At 38.5% G+C, this 17,357-nt stretch overlaps 1 protein-coding gene across 2 annotated transcripts in view; it reads left to right on the top strand.

Annotated features, from left to right (window-relative positions):
* lhfpl3 (LHFPL tetraspan subfamily member 3) overlaps window positions 1–17,357 on the top strand; it is a 40,917-nt gene that overhangs the window by 542 nt on the left and 23,018 nt on the right. The window lies entirely within an intron of this gene.

Below are 17,357 nucleotides of genomic sequence, written 5' to 3'. Positions count from 1 at the left end.
ACAATTCACTAGAAACTGCACACAATCAGAGGTTTCACCACCTTTTCACACCAGTTTGGTATATAACAGCTCAAAATGCACAGTCTGCCCCTAAAAATCCAGATGTTCTCCTGCTTTTTCAGGTCACAGACACCAAAAGATACTAATTTGAGCTCTGTTGAGATTACGCAAATGAGAAAGAATTTAATTCCACAATAATATACTTTAGGCTACTGGAAATTGTCTGTTTTACCCTCATCTCCACACGCAGACTGTAAAAAAAAATGATCAAGTTCAGTATGAACAACAGGCTTTTACCCAAAAATCCAAATGTTCCCCCTGTGTTTTCCAACAGTTTGGCCACAGAGCCCTATTTTAGAAGATTTTGTCCTGTGAAACCCCATTTTAAAGCATTTCTGTGGTTACTAAAGCCCAGGTAAAGCGTTATGTAACTGTCTGAAGTGTAGGTGGAGTATCAACAGCCTCAGGGGAACATAAGACCTCAGATTGAAACAGTGAAAAATACTCTGTGCACTGATGCCCAAACAGTTAAATAATGAAAAGATACAAGGATTTTTTTTTTTTTACAATTGCATCTTTTGTTGAGGATGCTTTACTGATACCTGCAGGTCAGAACTGGACTTTGAGGTTATTCATACACTTAGAGATTCATCAGAACCAGACAGCGATGTATATGCATAATTTCCTTCATCAAAAATACAAACTAAAATGTGCATTATTTTATGTTTCATCCCAAAGCTCCAATATTCATAGTTTCATTCCCTTTGATGCAACTTATTCCAAAGTGCATCCAGAATTTTGTCATATATCAGCCAAAAAACTGTAGTAAACTTGACTCTGTCAGTATAAAAGGTTATTAAACTCTCAACAAGAAGCAGGTAAGTCCTCAGTGGTGTTTGTAGTTTACTTTGTACTTGCCTTTCAACTAGAAGCATAAATTGGAAATATGCAAATTAATCTTTTTCTCTTAATGAGAACAGAACGGGTCTCTCTAACATCTTCAAACCCAACATGCACATTACATGAAAAGAAAAATAAAAGGAAATGAGAATCAAAGGAGCAGGAACATGTAGCTTCTTTCTGCCTTTAATTATTTTTTGTCAAATTTCCAGCTGCTCTCTGAAGCAGACAGAGAATTTGCCTGCATGTGTACAGATCTTGATTCCCTTCCAAAATGATATTTTCAAATAACTGGTGCAGCTCAGCTTTATACCTCAGCCAACTATTTCAGTACACAAGGGGAAATGACAGTAATTGTCAGCATCAACTACTTTTCCCCCCTACATTTTTATTTTTGGTAGATTGGAAGTATAGCAACAGAACCAGGGCGTTTCAAGATATATAAGAGAAATACTAAATGTCACAAGTCTCCCCCAACTCACCCATCACCACTCTCAATAGAAGATTTATAAATTGTTTGTTTATTTGGATCTGTTTTTGCGAGTTCATATTAAAATCACTATAAAAACATTAAACATACACATACATAATCACACATACACTTACACTATTGCACACATACTACAATCCATCAATTATAATTTCATTTCCGTTTTTATCCTCTTATATGTACTGATTTTAATCTCTATTCCTTATGTTAACTTTATGTTGCTCTCACAATAATAACACATATATGAATGCTGAATGCTTATTGGCCTTATAAACCTATTAATTTTTCCAAAGAGTGCAGTTGAATAGATCATTCTTGCTGCCTTCTTTAATGCAATCTGCAATCTGTCCACATCTCTTTGAGCTTTTGATATACATGTGCCTGAATTTTTAACTCCGCTATTGCTGTGATTGTTCTGCAAACATACATGCATTTTAATTAGCTAAAGCTCAGGGAAGATAAACAACAATGGTACGAGGTCAATGGCTCTAAACAGAACAAAAATGGAAGTCAGTCAGACATTTAAATGACCTTGAGTTAACATTTACTGGTGAGTGGTGGACTTGAAAAAGACACTTTGTTAATAGAAACAACTGAACAAGTATATAAATGAAGGAGCTGTAATTTAAGCCAAAAAAAAGAGGTTTGATTTTATTTCTGTGAGAAATTGAGTGGCATCACATCAGTTAACACCCCCACAGAGAAGCATATGACAAATAATGACTGATAAAAAAAGATTTTGAGCATAATTTATGGTTCAGAATTTGCATATAAATCTAATTTGTGGGTATAAATAATCTCCCAGTATCATACTGTGCATCTTCATAGATGCCTGCTGTAAAACACAGCTTGTTCTCAAATGGGAATTAAATGTCATAACCAATAACAGTCACATTCATAGAGAGTGCACTTCTGTTTTTTGTTTTTTGTTTTTTTGCCTACAGAAACCCACAGCGGCTAAATATCCATTCATGTGACCCAAACGTCCAATGATCACCAGTTTTAGCAATAAATAGCAACCACAGACTGCAATCTAATTCCATGTTGCACAAACCATTGATTAGATATAGAGGTTAGCAGAGCCATTGGCCAGCTGTTCAGCCTAATCGAAACACTACGTTCCCATTTCATCGCAAAAACCCCTCTCTGTCGCTAAAGTATCCCAAGTGTCTCAAACCCTAGCAGCTGTGAGTTGGATTATCTTGGAGAGAAAGCACTATGATGAGCTCTATCACAGTCCTAATGAGCGGCACAGCCTGGCAGTTTCAGTCTTTGCAGTATTTTTTGTCACGGATCAAAGCTGCTTCTTTTTCCTCTGAGTCACATGTTGGCTTTCCCCAGTTTTCCCCACCATGTGCAGGGGAGCAGATTTTCAAAAACCGTCACAGTTGATACAGTCATCTCTGGGAGGGTTTGGGAATCAGTTGTGGAAAGTAACTAAGTATTTACTCAAATACTGTAGTTAAGGTACTGTACTTGAGGTACTTGTGCTTTAGTTTTTCCATTTTAAGCGACTGTATACTTCTATTCCACACCATTTCAGAGGAAAATATTGTATTTTTTACTCCACTACATTTATCTAACTGCAGATTGTACATAAAAACATATGAATACGATTCAATTTCATCGATCGGTTGATTGTTTTCTTCGTTTGGTCCATAAAATGTCAGAAAGTCATAAAAATGTCCATCACAATTTCCAAAAGCCCAGGTTGACATATTCAGATTGCTTTATTGTCCGACCAACCGTCCAAAACACAAAAATATTTAGCTTACTATCATAGACCAAGACCAAGAAAACCAGCAAATCCTAACATTTGAGAAGCTGCAACCAGAGAACTTTTGGCATTTTTGTTTGAAAAATGACTTAAACGATTCATTGATTAATTGACTAATTGACTAATTGTTGCAGCTCTATATAATAAAATATATATTATAAAATACAAAACATTTTTTAAGATTAAACCAGCAGTTTCCAACCTTTTTTGATTGCGAGCTTTTACAAAAAACAGTGTCTAGTTCTGAAACATAAGGATCCCCTTATCACATTTCAGATGTCTATGAGTTGTTAGCAGCTCAACCAAAGAGACATTTCTCCTCTACATTTCACAGATGGTTTCATTTGACCGCTATAGGTTGGGAACCACTGGACTAAATTGCTGAACTATATATTAAGTAGTAAACTAACTCCACCTCGACCAGCTACAACAGTAAAATGCTGCTAATACATTGATGCATCTGTATCTAATGTCATATATAATAATATATCAGCCACAGGGGCCTTTTTTTTTTGCAAAACAAGTACTTTTACTTTTGATACTTGAAGTACATTTTGCTGCTAACAGTGCTTCTTTCACTTGCAGCCTCGTTCAGTATCTCATATAATCTCTCCTCCTCTGTCTCATTCGCTCAGAAATGTCATATTGAGGTCACTGAAATCTGCCATTAAAAGATTTTCTAGGCAACTTAAATAGCCAATATCGAGGTGCTTTTTCTCTCTAAGTAATCTGAAATCCCACCGTGATTGTAAAAAAATCTTCCCCGTCAGATGTCATTTCAGGTGGTATGGGGCGGCTGTGATTTGCTATCAAAGGCAGCGCGCACAGCTCAGAGGCAGCCCTCTTCTCTAACGGTGGGATGTCCTGAATGTTTGATGAGCACTGCCTTCTAGTAGATAGAGATTTTAGAGAAAAAAAGCTAAGAACAACGATGATCGCTGTAACGATGTAGCCGTTTCTTTGCCTCTTTGCAGATGTGAAAAAACCACAGTCTGGTTTGATGGTCTGTTTTATAGTTTGCACAAGTCTTTTGCATAACTTTGCACAGTAGCTGGCAGGCGTACATCAGACAGTAGCTGGCATCCTGCTCAAGCAGAGAGCCAACGTTTCTGTCTTTCTCTTCACTTTTGACAGAATATAAGATAACATTAGATACTGAGGTTCTTATATAAGGTTTAGAAGTTGTAACCAATGGTTGATAAATAATTTATTGATGTTTATTAATCAGTAACAAGCCTTTAACAAGAACAACTTGCCAGGTAGTGAAGAATGTATTTGCGTGGTATACTTCCTGCTCAATAAAAAAGCTTCAGATTGTGGTGACTCAAAATCAATTTTAATGATTGAAGAGTTTGAGTCAATGGTTTGGGCTGACCTATCCATACATGGGTCAAGAGCAGAGTTCATATCGCCTCCTAAGATCATACAATCCAGAAATCCTTTAAAGATATTAATCAAATTGTAGCATGATGCAGAATCATACAGGTATATACAGATAACAAAGACACTTTTTAACATGTCATGTCATTCCATTTTTTTAATGACTGAAGTTAAAAATTATCACCACTTTTGTTTTCTTCTCTGCAGAAGCGTGGGATGCGACTATATAATTATGATTTGCCAATTGAGTTTCTTGAAACAACACTATATCAACATTTCTTCTAGATTTTCTAAGCAGCTGATGAATTTATGATTATTTATTCCCTGTACATTCCATGAAATAATGAAATAATTTCCATTTAACTTGGCAAAGCTTTGAAAAAATACCAAAGTAATTAATTTAATCATCATCATAGGTCTGGAGGCTCAATAAAAAAGACATAACTTTCCTCATGGCCCTTTATTATTGACTTACTGGCATTTATGACTATAGAGTAAATTATTTGTTAGAAAGTGAATAAGTCATCAACACAGTAATACAGTAGGGTTTTTTTTTGATGAATTAAAGCGCTTGTAAAAAAGCAATCTGGAGGATAATATAATATAATGGACTTTTCACAACCTAATGACCTGTAAGGTTTTTAAAGGGAAACTTTGCTGATTTTCAATCAGCTTTGTATCATTACAATGGGGGTAGTTTATGCAAATGAACAATGTTCAATTTCCCTCCATGTTGCCTGCACCCAGAGCTCCCGTTCGGACTTTGCCGGTTCTAGGGCTGTTGTTTGAACTACAGATTGTACTTCCACATTTTTTGTATGCCCGCTTCCACAGATAGTTGGGTCAATGGGGGGGGGCAGCTCCTTACCGCTCCAAAATCGAAACACCCGGTCCAAAATCAACTGGCTAGAACAACCACTGGAAGACCATGGTAGAAGGCAATGTTCCTGTAGATATGGAAGAAAACGATTTTAATAGTGTATTGCTGGAATCAGACATTCGGGGCTACTTATATAAGCCAGAATACAGTGCGGAACAATCAGGGCGTATTGAGGAGGAAGAGGCCGCCACAGCCAAGAGTCAAGCACCACCAGACGATGAGGATAGCGCACCAATGGAAACACAAGTGGAGTCGCTGTGCTGCAGTGAATTTCACAGAGGCCAGTTTCTTTTGGATCAAGTTGCTGAATCTACACAGGAAGGGGCACAAGCATGTGTAACATTACACCAAAGCTTTGGGCCACGTATGACCATGGGAGTGCTTCACACTTCTGGTTGTTGTAGGTTTTCTACCTGTTGAGCAAAAGGGAATACCACAGCTCTTTTTCTCTGTCTTCTCTGGTCATATGGCACCAATTTCAAACATATTTGTGTCTTTCTACTGCACAGACAGCCCAGTTTTATGAAAAGACCATCTTTCCAGCAGTGAAATACCCCTTTAATGGCGTATTTTATATATATAAAGCTGTAAGAAGTGATTTATTTGCCATTAACGAATCCATTAGTTACAACTTGTAAACCATTATTAAAATCATGTCTTACTAGAAAGTGTCACCGATGATGAAAACAGGATGAAGTGAGCATGCTCAGTGTGGAGCAGCAGGCAGAGAAGCTCTGACGTGAGGCTGCACGTTGGTGCTCAATAACCTGGAAGGCCTCCAGAGCTCCGATGGCCATCTGGATCTCACACAAACACACACACACACATGAAGACTGCAATGGCATGAACAGCTGTCCATTTTCTATGGCTAGAAATCCATAAAATCAGAGGTGGGTTACTCAAAGTACAGTTGAAGCGTTTCACAGTCACACTGTACATTTCCTGGTTGTCTGACCAGCAGCTCCCCGTGCATTAAGAGGCTTCCCTCGTGGTGCTCTCTGCCTACTAAGTGGTGTGGCATTCAGAGCCAAAAATAAAATGTCCATTTGCTAGCTGGAGGTTTATTGATCCAAATGTTGCTCTCCAGAATATCAGGAAACTGGCTACAGCTGCCACTGCATGTACTGTAGTTTAGTTATGTGTTATTGTTAAGCTGTGAAAGTGACAGAGAACACAAACGCCTAGGTTGCCTTATGTTTGATGCAGGATAACACAGTCTGATAAAGCATCTGACTGACTGATATTATTATGTGAATGCTCGGTGCGTTGTGTGGTATTCAATTTTACATCTCTTCAGAGAGATCTCAAGTGGAACCGGGGATGTGCTGCTTATCACCATCGCATTGTGTCTTGGAAAGGGAAAGATACACAGAGACACTTTATCACTGCGTCTGCAGAAGAGAAGGGTAGATAATGAGAACTGATCCAGGGAACGTTTGAAAGCTGAAATCTTCATATTGAAATACTGCTTGTGTTATTTCAGTCCATATAATAATCCAATAGGAAGTCCTGTTTATTCCTCAGTAGTCATCTTCTATAATCTGAAGTTAGCAATCCACATTTGTTATATAAACTATACATTCCTTCCTGACAACAGATGCATACGAATTTTATTACCTGCAATGAAATTTAATTCTTTGCTCTTTTTATTTATTTATTCCTTTATTTGTTAGTTCGACTTGTATTTAGGGTCAGAAAGAACACATTGAGGAGAAAGAGCTCTAGTTTACAAAACTAAACAACTCAAACAAAAAACTAAATTAAATAAATAAATCCATGACAACTGGGCAGCTCCATCTGCTGACAAAGATATGGTCAAAAGCTCCGGAACAGGTACTAAATGGACCTTGAAGTGAGATTATTTCTGAACTCCAAGGTCAAGAATTCATTTTGAACTTTATTACACTGTTGTTTTCATATATGTGAATGTCAGGCCAAAGAAATCACTGATCTCAACCCTGAAATGCTATAAATTCGTGTCCCTATAAAAATAGACATTAAATAAATAAATTAAAGCGACAATCTGCTGGCAGTAATTAGCTGTTGATCAAAGCATTTGTAATTTAAAAAAATATATATATTTATGTGAGCTCTGTGAACATTTGCAGAGATGGTCTGGATTTAAAGCAGCGCAGCTAATGACATCAGCCCAGTCTTTATCCTCTCACACATTTAATGAAGGACCGGAAGAGTCTGAGAGGCTTTAAAGTGATGTAACATGACCACACATGAGACTAAGACACAGACATGAACACACACACACACAGAGAGAGAGAGAGAAGCTATTAGTAGAAAAAAAGAAAAACTCTGAGTGATGTGCTCACCTGAAGGTTTTTAGACGAAACCCTCTGCCCTTTTTTCCTTTACTCCCTCCCTCCATTCAGTAAAGTGCTCAGCCCCCCCGGCTGCCTGCCCTATTGCCCTATAGGTGCTGCCTGGATAGGAAAACATTTATTTTATTAAGCTCAGAAAGGTTTCGGGGGATGGATGGTGAGTCACAACACGCCACAGAAGCATAAACAAAAAGAGAGATGGCGACTCAGTGTGAATCTGCCAAATTAAAAGCCAGCCAAGTCAGCTGAAGCTCACAGATCTCAACTACAGACTAATTCTGAGTCCGAGGATTAAGAAAGTGGATCACCTCCTTTAGCTGATGAGGGTTTTAAAGAGACAGTAACCGATCTGTGACCTCTATCAGACTCTAAAGTTGACTTGTATGAACAGAGACTTTTCATAGCCTCAACGTCGCTTTGACAACTGCATCCTAGTCTGAGTCACATTTCATAAAATACAGCTATGATCCAACAGAAACATTTAGGAAGATAATGACTCAGAGAAAAATAATATAATCATAAAGCCACTTCATCATTGTGCTTCTTTGATTGTTTGAGAATTAAGCTTTTTAGTCTTTGTAGATAAAATACCGTCATCAACACAGTCCTCAAATTTAGATTTGATAGAAAGCCAATGTTTTTTATCACTTGCCTGCCCAACAATTCTACATTTTATTACATAACATTTGTTTAGCTGACGATTTTGTCAAAACGTCCATACACACAGCTTGTCGCTACTCAAGGACACGTGGGCAGGAGGAGACAGGGCATTGAACCTCCAACCGTATATGGTTAAGGGCGCTCAACCACCTGAGTTACAGTTTACACTAAACAACCCAAAAAAGGTTGACAACACAATCTCACTATAAAGTCCAATTAGTAGCTGTTCTGGAGGTTCCCAGGTCAAGAATGAACTTTCAATTTCAAGTTTTAAAAACAAACAAAAAAACAAACAAACTAGCATTTAATTACATTTTAATTGGTAACACTTTGGCGTCCTTGAGCAAGACACTGAACTCCATATTGCTCCCAACGTATGTATATGTGATGAAATTCTTACTTTGGCAAAAACGTCCGCCAAATGAATGCAATATAATGTAAAAAAAAAAAAAAAAACATTTTAAAAATGCAAAAATTAACCACATACGACTACAAAAGAGTGTCAACCACTCCACAGATGAGTTATGGTTGTTCTGTTTCTATGGGATAAGACAAAAAATCTCACTTAATGCCCCTTTAAACAAAGACATAAAAAGATATAGAGCTCTGAAATCAAGTGCACAACCCCCCCCCCAAAAAAGCTTGAAATGTGTCCTTTAAAGTCTACCACCCAGATGATCAGCGATCTACTTAATAAAGCTGTCAGCCTGAGAATAAATCTGAACACAGTGTTGGTAAGGTGATTTAAAGGTGTCACAGAGGGCGAGGTGTTTTATGGGGTGTGTGGTCTGGTGGAGAGGTGAGATCGAACATTGTGTCCACGATGCTGAAATCACAGCTAGGCTTGAGGTCATCATATCTTTCTGTCAGATGCTCACAAATCTGCTGCAGCCAGAGGAGGAATTTGACATTAATGTGCACTAACAATTTCATAGGTAACAGTGTAGTCAATGCAAAAAGATGCTGCAGCTTTGTGCTTCCTCTAACAAGGTTTACAAGGTCTCTTACGGTTTAACTGTAGTGCTGATATATATTTGAGCTTGAGAAAGTAATCAAATATTCTTGGACTTTTTATTGTTTATATATATATATATATAGCACTTTTACAAAGTGCTTTACAGATATGAAAAACAGATAGACAAATGCACATAAAATACATATATAAATACATATATAAATATAAATATATTGTTAGAATATAAAGTTTAGTGTCTACAGCCATGTTTTAAGCTAAATGCTAATATCACCATGGTAACATGCTCAAATTGACAATGCTAGCTAACATGCTAGCATTTATCAGGTGTAATGTTTACCATGTTTCCCATCTTGATTTAGAATGTTAGCATGTTAACATTTGCTAATTAGCATTAAAGGTACAGGAAACTCAACATTGTGAATTTGTTGCTCAAGCTAATTAGTGTTGACAGATGGATATTTTACAGGTTTACAAACGTGCATTTGGCAGATTTTTCACCATAAAACTTCCACTGAGATTATTCCAAGTGACAAAGAAACAAGACGAAGAGTCTACAGCCACACTAGCAGCACAGAGCGGCTGTACTAATCCACAGTGGTGCTTTGAGCTAAATGCTAACGTCAGCATGCAGTGATGTTTACAGTATGTTCACCATCTTCTAGTTTTGTGTGTTAGCATGCTAACATTTGCTAATTAGCACTAAACAGAAAGTACAGTTAAGGCTGAATGTCTTTAGTTTTGCAGGTATTTGGTCAAAAACCAAAGTATTGGACACATTTTGAGACCTTGTCTGGTAACCATGAATGTCTGTATAACATTTTGTGCCAATCCATGCAGTAGATGTTGAGATATTCCACTGGATAAGTGAAAACTTTGACCCGTTGGTGGCGCTAGAGGAAAAGTAAGGGACTCACCAAAGTCTGTAGGATTTATCCTCTGGTTGCCATGAATTTCTGCACAAAACTTCATGTCAATCCATCCAGTGGTTGTTGAGATATTTCAGTCTGAACCAAAGAGGTAGACCGACCCATTGTTAGAAATAAACAATTAGATAACAATGACATAAAAATAATCACATGAACTCATCAAATACATGATAAATATAAAGTTAACATCAAGGTCACATTATTTTGAGCCATTTATTGCAGCTTGTTGATGAATAACATGTCATCCTGAGGTGATGATGAGTTTGTCTATAAAAATTAGCCGAGGCATGATGGACAGATGGGGCTGCAGGAGCGGCTGGAGCCTATTCAACGTAAAGCGAGAGTGGTGTGTCTGATTGAGGAATTGCAAGGTATTTAGAACCTTAAGTGAGACTGACAGGTTTGATTGCAGAGTAGTTAGGACGTGGAATGAGTGGAGAGATGGAGATTATGTGAGAAGTAGAAGAGACTGTCAAGGCTGCCAACCAGATGAAAATGACATCCAGAGTCTCTTCAAAAGGCTATGGGACAGTAATTACACTCCACAAAATGGATACTCCTCTGTTCAAGTTAAACTGCAAATAAATGAACAGGGGTGTTTAATGACATGGGGAAATTTACATGCACAAACAAAACATAATGTAGTAGCTCCAAGGCCACTTTGATTTCAGCATGAAAACACGGACTGATGTTGTTTGACTGATATGGGGTGATCCTTATTTCTTATCTATTTCAGTGAATGATTAAAGCTGCACTAATCAACATTTTTACATTAACAATGGATCAAATAAATGTGTGTAATGTAAAAGGTGTGGCTCTTAGTAACGAATTATCACCCAACTCTGCAGTTCCCCTCAGCTTTCAGCTCATTGTTTTGGTTTTACGGCCCGCAACTTTACGTTTTGCTTCACTCTCACCACTCCCATGAACCTAATTTCCAGTAGGCAGCTGTTTTCAATAAAAAAGCTCAGATAAAACCACAATACGCTACCTTCCCAGTGAAAACAGCAGAAAGACAAAGTTAGCGCCTAGCTGGTGAACACAGTGGAACATGTAGCAGCTAAAGAGACAGATATTTTTGTCAGGAGTTGATGGAAATTAAAACAGAGCTAAAAGGAAAGTGACTATTGGACTTACATTCATCAAGTGATCAGACACACAACTCTAAATGAATGTTGATGTTGATTTATGTCTGCTGGATATGTAAATAAGCAGGTAAATAACAGTTTGCTAACATGTTAGCTATAATAGTTTAAAAAGTGTTTACAGGTTGTTGCACTGTACCCAAGTGAAGTTTTCCTATAATTGGCTGCCAAATTCCTGTAGTCTATTTGGCATAAGCTGCCATAACTCTTGAACAAATTTAGGCAACATGTGCACACATTTACTCACATTAATTTAAATGCAAATTATTGTTACATTAACTAGATACATCTAAACAGTCATATCTCAGCTGTCTTGTAAAATCTGGCAAAATTCGTCCTTGTACACGGCCCTAATATTCTCAGACAGAATTTAAGGATTTTCCAAACAATGATGGCCGTCCATGTCCATCACTGTGCCTATTCTGATGCAGGTCTAGATGCAGATTAAAAACTTGCAAACACTTTCTATTATCAGAATAGTGTGGCCTTTGTGGACGTAGGTGCTTTCTGATTGCTTTCTAGTTGTTTTGAATGCCTTATTTAACTCTAAATTGCACTTTTATTGCACAGTTCTGGACAGTTGCTTTATGGGGACAAGCATCAGAGACCTCACAGGCTCCATTACCTCGTGATTAAACCAACTATGAGAAAGCTGGTTTAGTGTTCATGTTGTTACAAGATTGCTGAGGGAAAGGAAATTCCTCAGCATTGCTGTTATTAAAAACTGTCAGAGTTGAACCTCTAATTACACCCACAATTTGCTTGCACGAAGCAACACACTTCCTAAAGAGCAATGTGTCTCTCTCTGAGGGAGCCTATAGCCTTGATTTCTGCAGTGTTTGCCAGAAGGAGGCTTTATACATGTTTCATGAGATCTGCCTGGTTCTCTTATGTTTTGCTGAGGCCGGAGAAAGAAACTGTACAGCTTTGGAAGTCCATTGCCATTTTCCAAAGCTGTGCTGCCCTTTAAATTGGTGGTATGATGATGGGATAGTGTCTAGTTGCCAGACAGCGAGAGAGAGAGTGAGTGGTGAATCTGATGGGGAGATAACGAGGTCTTTTCAGGAGTGTCTGCAGGATGAGGATGTGCCAAAGTTATAGGGCTTAATAACACTCCTAATCAGGTGCTAGTTATGGAGCAGCAGGAGAGCTAACAGCAGGGGATTTGGAAGGAAATGAGAGTGCTGGCATGAGGAGAGGAAGAGGAGTGATTGGCAACTCCGAGTTTGACATCCCCAGCGTGTTGTTGAACAGTGTGGAGCGATATCGTCTATGTGTATGACTTATTCATCCGAGTGCATGTGCGCGAGTGTGTTTTAGACCAGCTGAGTGGGAGCATCACTGATGCGAGCAGCAGCCGTTGATGTTGTGTTGTTTTCCTCTCTGCAAAAGAAAATGTTCCCAATCTGCTGTTGTATTATCCTATTGTATTATGTATCCCTGAGGGAGCGTCACTAAATAGCCTGCTCCCCACTGCACAAGGGATCAGTGACAAATCCCCCAGCAGGGGAAAGTGATAATCTCAAGAGCATAAGCTTGTCCCAGAGGAGGACAAAATACTCTGCCTCTCTGTTTTTCATGCTTCCTTTTAAGTCTTATGGGAAACTTGAGAATAAGACTAACTAACTTATTCTTCAGAGTTCTGGGTGGATATCAGTCTGTTCTGCATATCAAAGGCTACCATGACGCTTGTTTTCATTGTCTCAGTTGTTAGAGAGTAGAATGGTTCATAAATGTATCCACATTCATTAAAAAAATCACATCCATGAATTTAAATCATCATCTATTGATGTACACACACCTTATCTGTTTCATTAGGATATTGTAAAAATGTAATTTTGATTGATTGGCTAAATTTAAATATGTGTTTTTAAAAATCCATCCATCCCACCATCGAGAAAGTTTTGGACTAACTCCACTCAATCAATCACAGCTGGACTTGGTCCTGATTGATTCTCTTATTAAGTAATTGCTAAAAATCCTTTCAGTCAGACCAATTTGCAAAATTTGAACGGGAAAGCCTCCATTCAGGGACAACAGCAGTGCACTGAATATCTGGCTTTTTGGCTACTATTGTCATTAATTAATGCAGCTCTGTGTGCCTTATTCAAGTAAATCTCAGAGAACATTGAAAGCGAAATGTTTAAATATGTGTTTAATGCTCCAAAAATGCAGGTTGATGGTTTTTTAGCAGGGATGTATCAATCCAGTGTTCAACATTAAATACAGATACAATACAGATTGTTTTTGTTATTAAAATAAAATTCACTACAGTGGCTCTAGACACTCTACTGTCTTCAGAGGCTCAGAAATCTATTCTGTTTGCTAAGCATAAGATGTAAAATTACAGGAATTAATACAAGAACTGATCCGTCAGTGACAGGCACAGAGGTGGGTCCCGTGCAGCATAAAATCTCGCTATACGCGGACAATGTTCTGGCAAATTTAGTTGAGGCAAAGGCTGGCTCCCAGGCTATTCCAGTTATAAAAGACAGATCTGGTAAAAGAGTTTATAACAACAAGGATATTAACGACTCATTCCTTGAATTCTATGAACGCTTATGCAATTCTGAGTCAGACTGTCATTCTGAGGCTTTGATGCATAGACTCTTTTCATCTATTAATCTCCCTCAAGCCTCAGATACACGGAAAGAGCTGCTGAACAGCCCTGTTACTCATGAGGAAATCATAGAGGCTATCAATGATCTACAAAATATCAAAGCCCCGGGGCCTTATGATCTGACCCCTGAATTTTATAAAGCTTTCCAGAGCCTGCTGTTTGACTCTTTGCTCAAAATATTGTCCCACTTGGATGCAAACATTTCATTAATTTTAAAAAAGGGCAAGTCTGCAGATGACTGTGCCTCCGACAGACCAATTGCTTTGCTGGATGTGGACCGAAAATTACTTGCTAAAATACTGGCCAGAAGGATTGAAGGTATCCTCCCAGATATCATTTCAGTGATCAGGCTGGTTTTATATTAGGCCGTAACTCACGCAATAATGTAAGGAGACTCCTAAACCTTATACAGTATGGCACAAATCAAAGGTCAAATCTCTAGTGATTTCCCTTGATGCAGAGAAGGCCTTTGACAGGATTACCTGTTGGGTGTCCTCTCAAAATTTAACTTATGTGACAATTTTATTAAATGGACATCTCTTTTATATGCTGCCCCTCGTGCCTCAGTTATTACAAATGGCCTGAAGTCTGCTGCGTTCACAGTGGAGCGTGGCACCAGACAAGGTTGTCTGGCCTTGCCCCTATTGTTTGTCCTTGCCATAGAGCCCTTGGCAGAGGCCATTAGAACTGATCCGTCAGTGACAGGCACAGAGGTGGGTCCCGTGCAGCATAAAATCTCGCTATACGCGGACAATGTTCTGCTTTACCTAAGCAACCTTGAGGCTTCAATTGCAAGAGCAGTTGAGATGATTAAATCCTGGCCAATTTTCAGGTTACAAGATTAATTACTCTAAGTCCTAATGTATCCTGGTCTCCAACTTGCTTTGATCCTTTTCATTGGTCCCCGTCAGGTTTTATCTACTTGGGTATACATATTACCCCCTCCCTCTCTGGCCTGTACAAAGCTAATTTCATGCCCCTAATTCGCAAGATTAGTGAAGTCCTGGTTCGCTGGACAGCCTTGCCACTGCCTCTTATAGGAAGAGTGAACCTTTAAATTAAAATATAGTTCCATGGTTGTTGTACCCCTTTCAAATGATCCCGGCTCTTTTAACAAGGAAATCACTTTCAGCTATAAAAACTCTTTGTTTTCCTTTCTTTGGAGAAATAAGCGGGTTAGGTTGAAACTTATGCGGCAACATCCTCTCGAGGAAGGGGGGGTTGGCTGTGTCGGATATTTAATGCTACCAAATTGCATGCCTCTGTAGTTATCTGTGGCATTGGTTTAGAGACGACCGTAATTCTACCTGGCTTACCTTGGAGGCTGCTCCAGCGGCCCCTATTCATCATAACATTTTGTATGCTTCTAAGAAATGTGTTCGTAGCACTGTAACGGGTAATTTTATCCTACAGAACACTCTAAAAGTCTGGAGACTGACAAGAAAACTAGAAAACCAAGAGGGCTCCATCTCTCTCCTCACACCTGTCCACTTAGTGGACCAAGCCTTTTCCATGTGGTCTAGAAGGGGTATAGGGACTGTGGGTGACTTGGTGACGGATGGCATTGTGGTGTCCTTTAATCAGCTCAGAGAGAAGTACAATATTCGTCAGAATAACTTTTTCAGATATTTGCAAATACACAGTTTTATCACCTCTGCTATTAAGTTGCACCCCAATGGGTTTTCTCTTACAGCTGTGGAGAAGGCTATTTAAAATCGTGATAGCAGGAAACTTACCACTGGATTTTATAGGGCCCTGTCAATCCCAAATCACAAATGCACGGCTCATGTCAGGTCTCTTTGGGAAGCTGATTTTGGAGAGACTATTCTGGATGATGAGTGGGACAGTGTTCAAGCTCTTCAGGTTGCTTATTTGTCAACAAAGCTAGTGAGTTGCAATTTAAGGTTATTGCTTTCAAAATACTGTAATAAGTGTAATAAGACTTCTGGGTCAAAGTGTGTAAATAAATTCATCAGAAAAATCATATGAACCTTCAGTCTTGGTGTTATGGTTTTATTTTTTAATTATTTATTCATTTTGTTTCTAGTTATTTATTATCTTTTTTCTGTATGTGTGGAGAATATGTCTTGTGTTGGGGGTAAGTTTGAAAAAAGGGTACGTATGTTTATCATGCCATTTCATCCTTAATTGTTTGATCCTTTGGAAATCAATAAATATACTCTTGAAACTGTGAAAAATAAATAATTAAAATAAAATAAAATTCCATGCTGAGTTAAGGTGTCGGAATCTGTATCAGGAGAGAAAACATTTGATCGGTGAATCCCTTGTTTTTAACATGTAGTTCTATTGGTTTTCTTGATACGCTAACTAAATCGGAGTAAACATGTTTCTCAGGCTGTTGCAAGATGCACCATTTGAAATAAACTTATCATTAAAAAAAAAAAAATCAGTCATCCAGGTTGTATGAGACCGTATCTAAACTATATTTGCAAAATATCAAGACCAGTATTCTCTTCCTCCATGAAAATTAAGAAAACCGTATATAATGCCAAGAAAAATAATAAGAAAGTTAAACTTGGGTCTCAGCACTGATCTTTCATCAGTGTGGACCATGCCACACTGACAGTGTTTTAAAATATCTAAATATCCGACCAGGTCTGATGTAAAATAGATTTCAGATGCCTTTTGTACAGCTGCAGTATGTACAAATCCTACACAGGCTTCTGAAAATCGACAAAGGTTCAGCACCTCTGTTGGTAGCTCCTGTCATGTCAAGCACTAAAGTCTTCCACGCCTCATTAAGATTTGATTATCCCGTCTCCCCAGGAGTAATGTAATTAGTGTAACTAGGATGGTGGGAAGGGGTGGAGTAGAAAGGCTGATTGCAGCCCTGTCCTGCTGTCCTGACCTGTGCCGTTCATCCTGTGAGCTTAGAGACCGATAGTTATGAGGACCTGCTGGTCACCACCTTCTCACCAACAACTCCTCATAACCTCACACGACCGTAAACTTCTGCAAAAGTTTCCCATTTCAGAGCTAAAAACAAGACTGCGCTTTGAGGCTCGCCTTGCTGTGATGGGATGTGACATCAGACATCAGAGCCAGTTCGAATGACCTTGCAGATTAAATGCTGCCGTTGTTGTTGTCATTGTCTCTCTGTGATCGTCACTTCGATATGAATTATAAATGCAAACACAACTGCTTGTTTGTGAATAAATCATTACACTCTCAGACATGAATGAAGTCTCTCTTGTGGTGCAGTTTGTCACGTATCAGTCTTACAAAGTAAATATCCTCATTTAATCCACA

Source organism: Siniperca chuatsi, linkage group LG23 (assembly GCF_020085105.1).
Source record: "Siniperca chuatsi isolate FFG_IHB_CAS linkage group LG23, ASM2008510v1, whole genome shotgun sequence".
Lineage (NCBI taxonomy): Eukaryota > Metazoa > Chordata > Actinopteri > Centrarchiformes > Sinipercidae > Siniperca > Siniperca chuatsi.
Note: the sequence above shows the minus strand (reverse complement) of the source record. Positions and strands in the feature narration are given on the sequence as shown.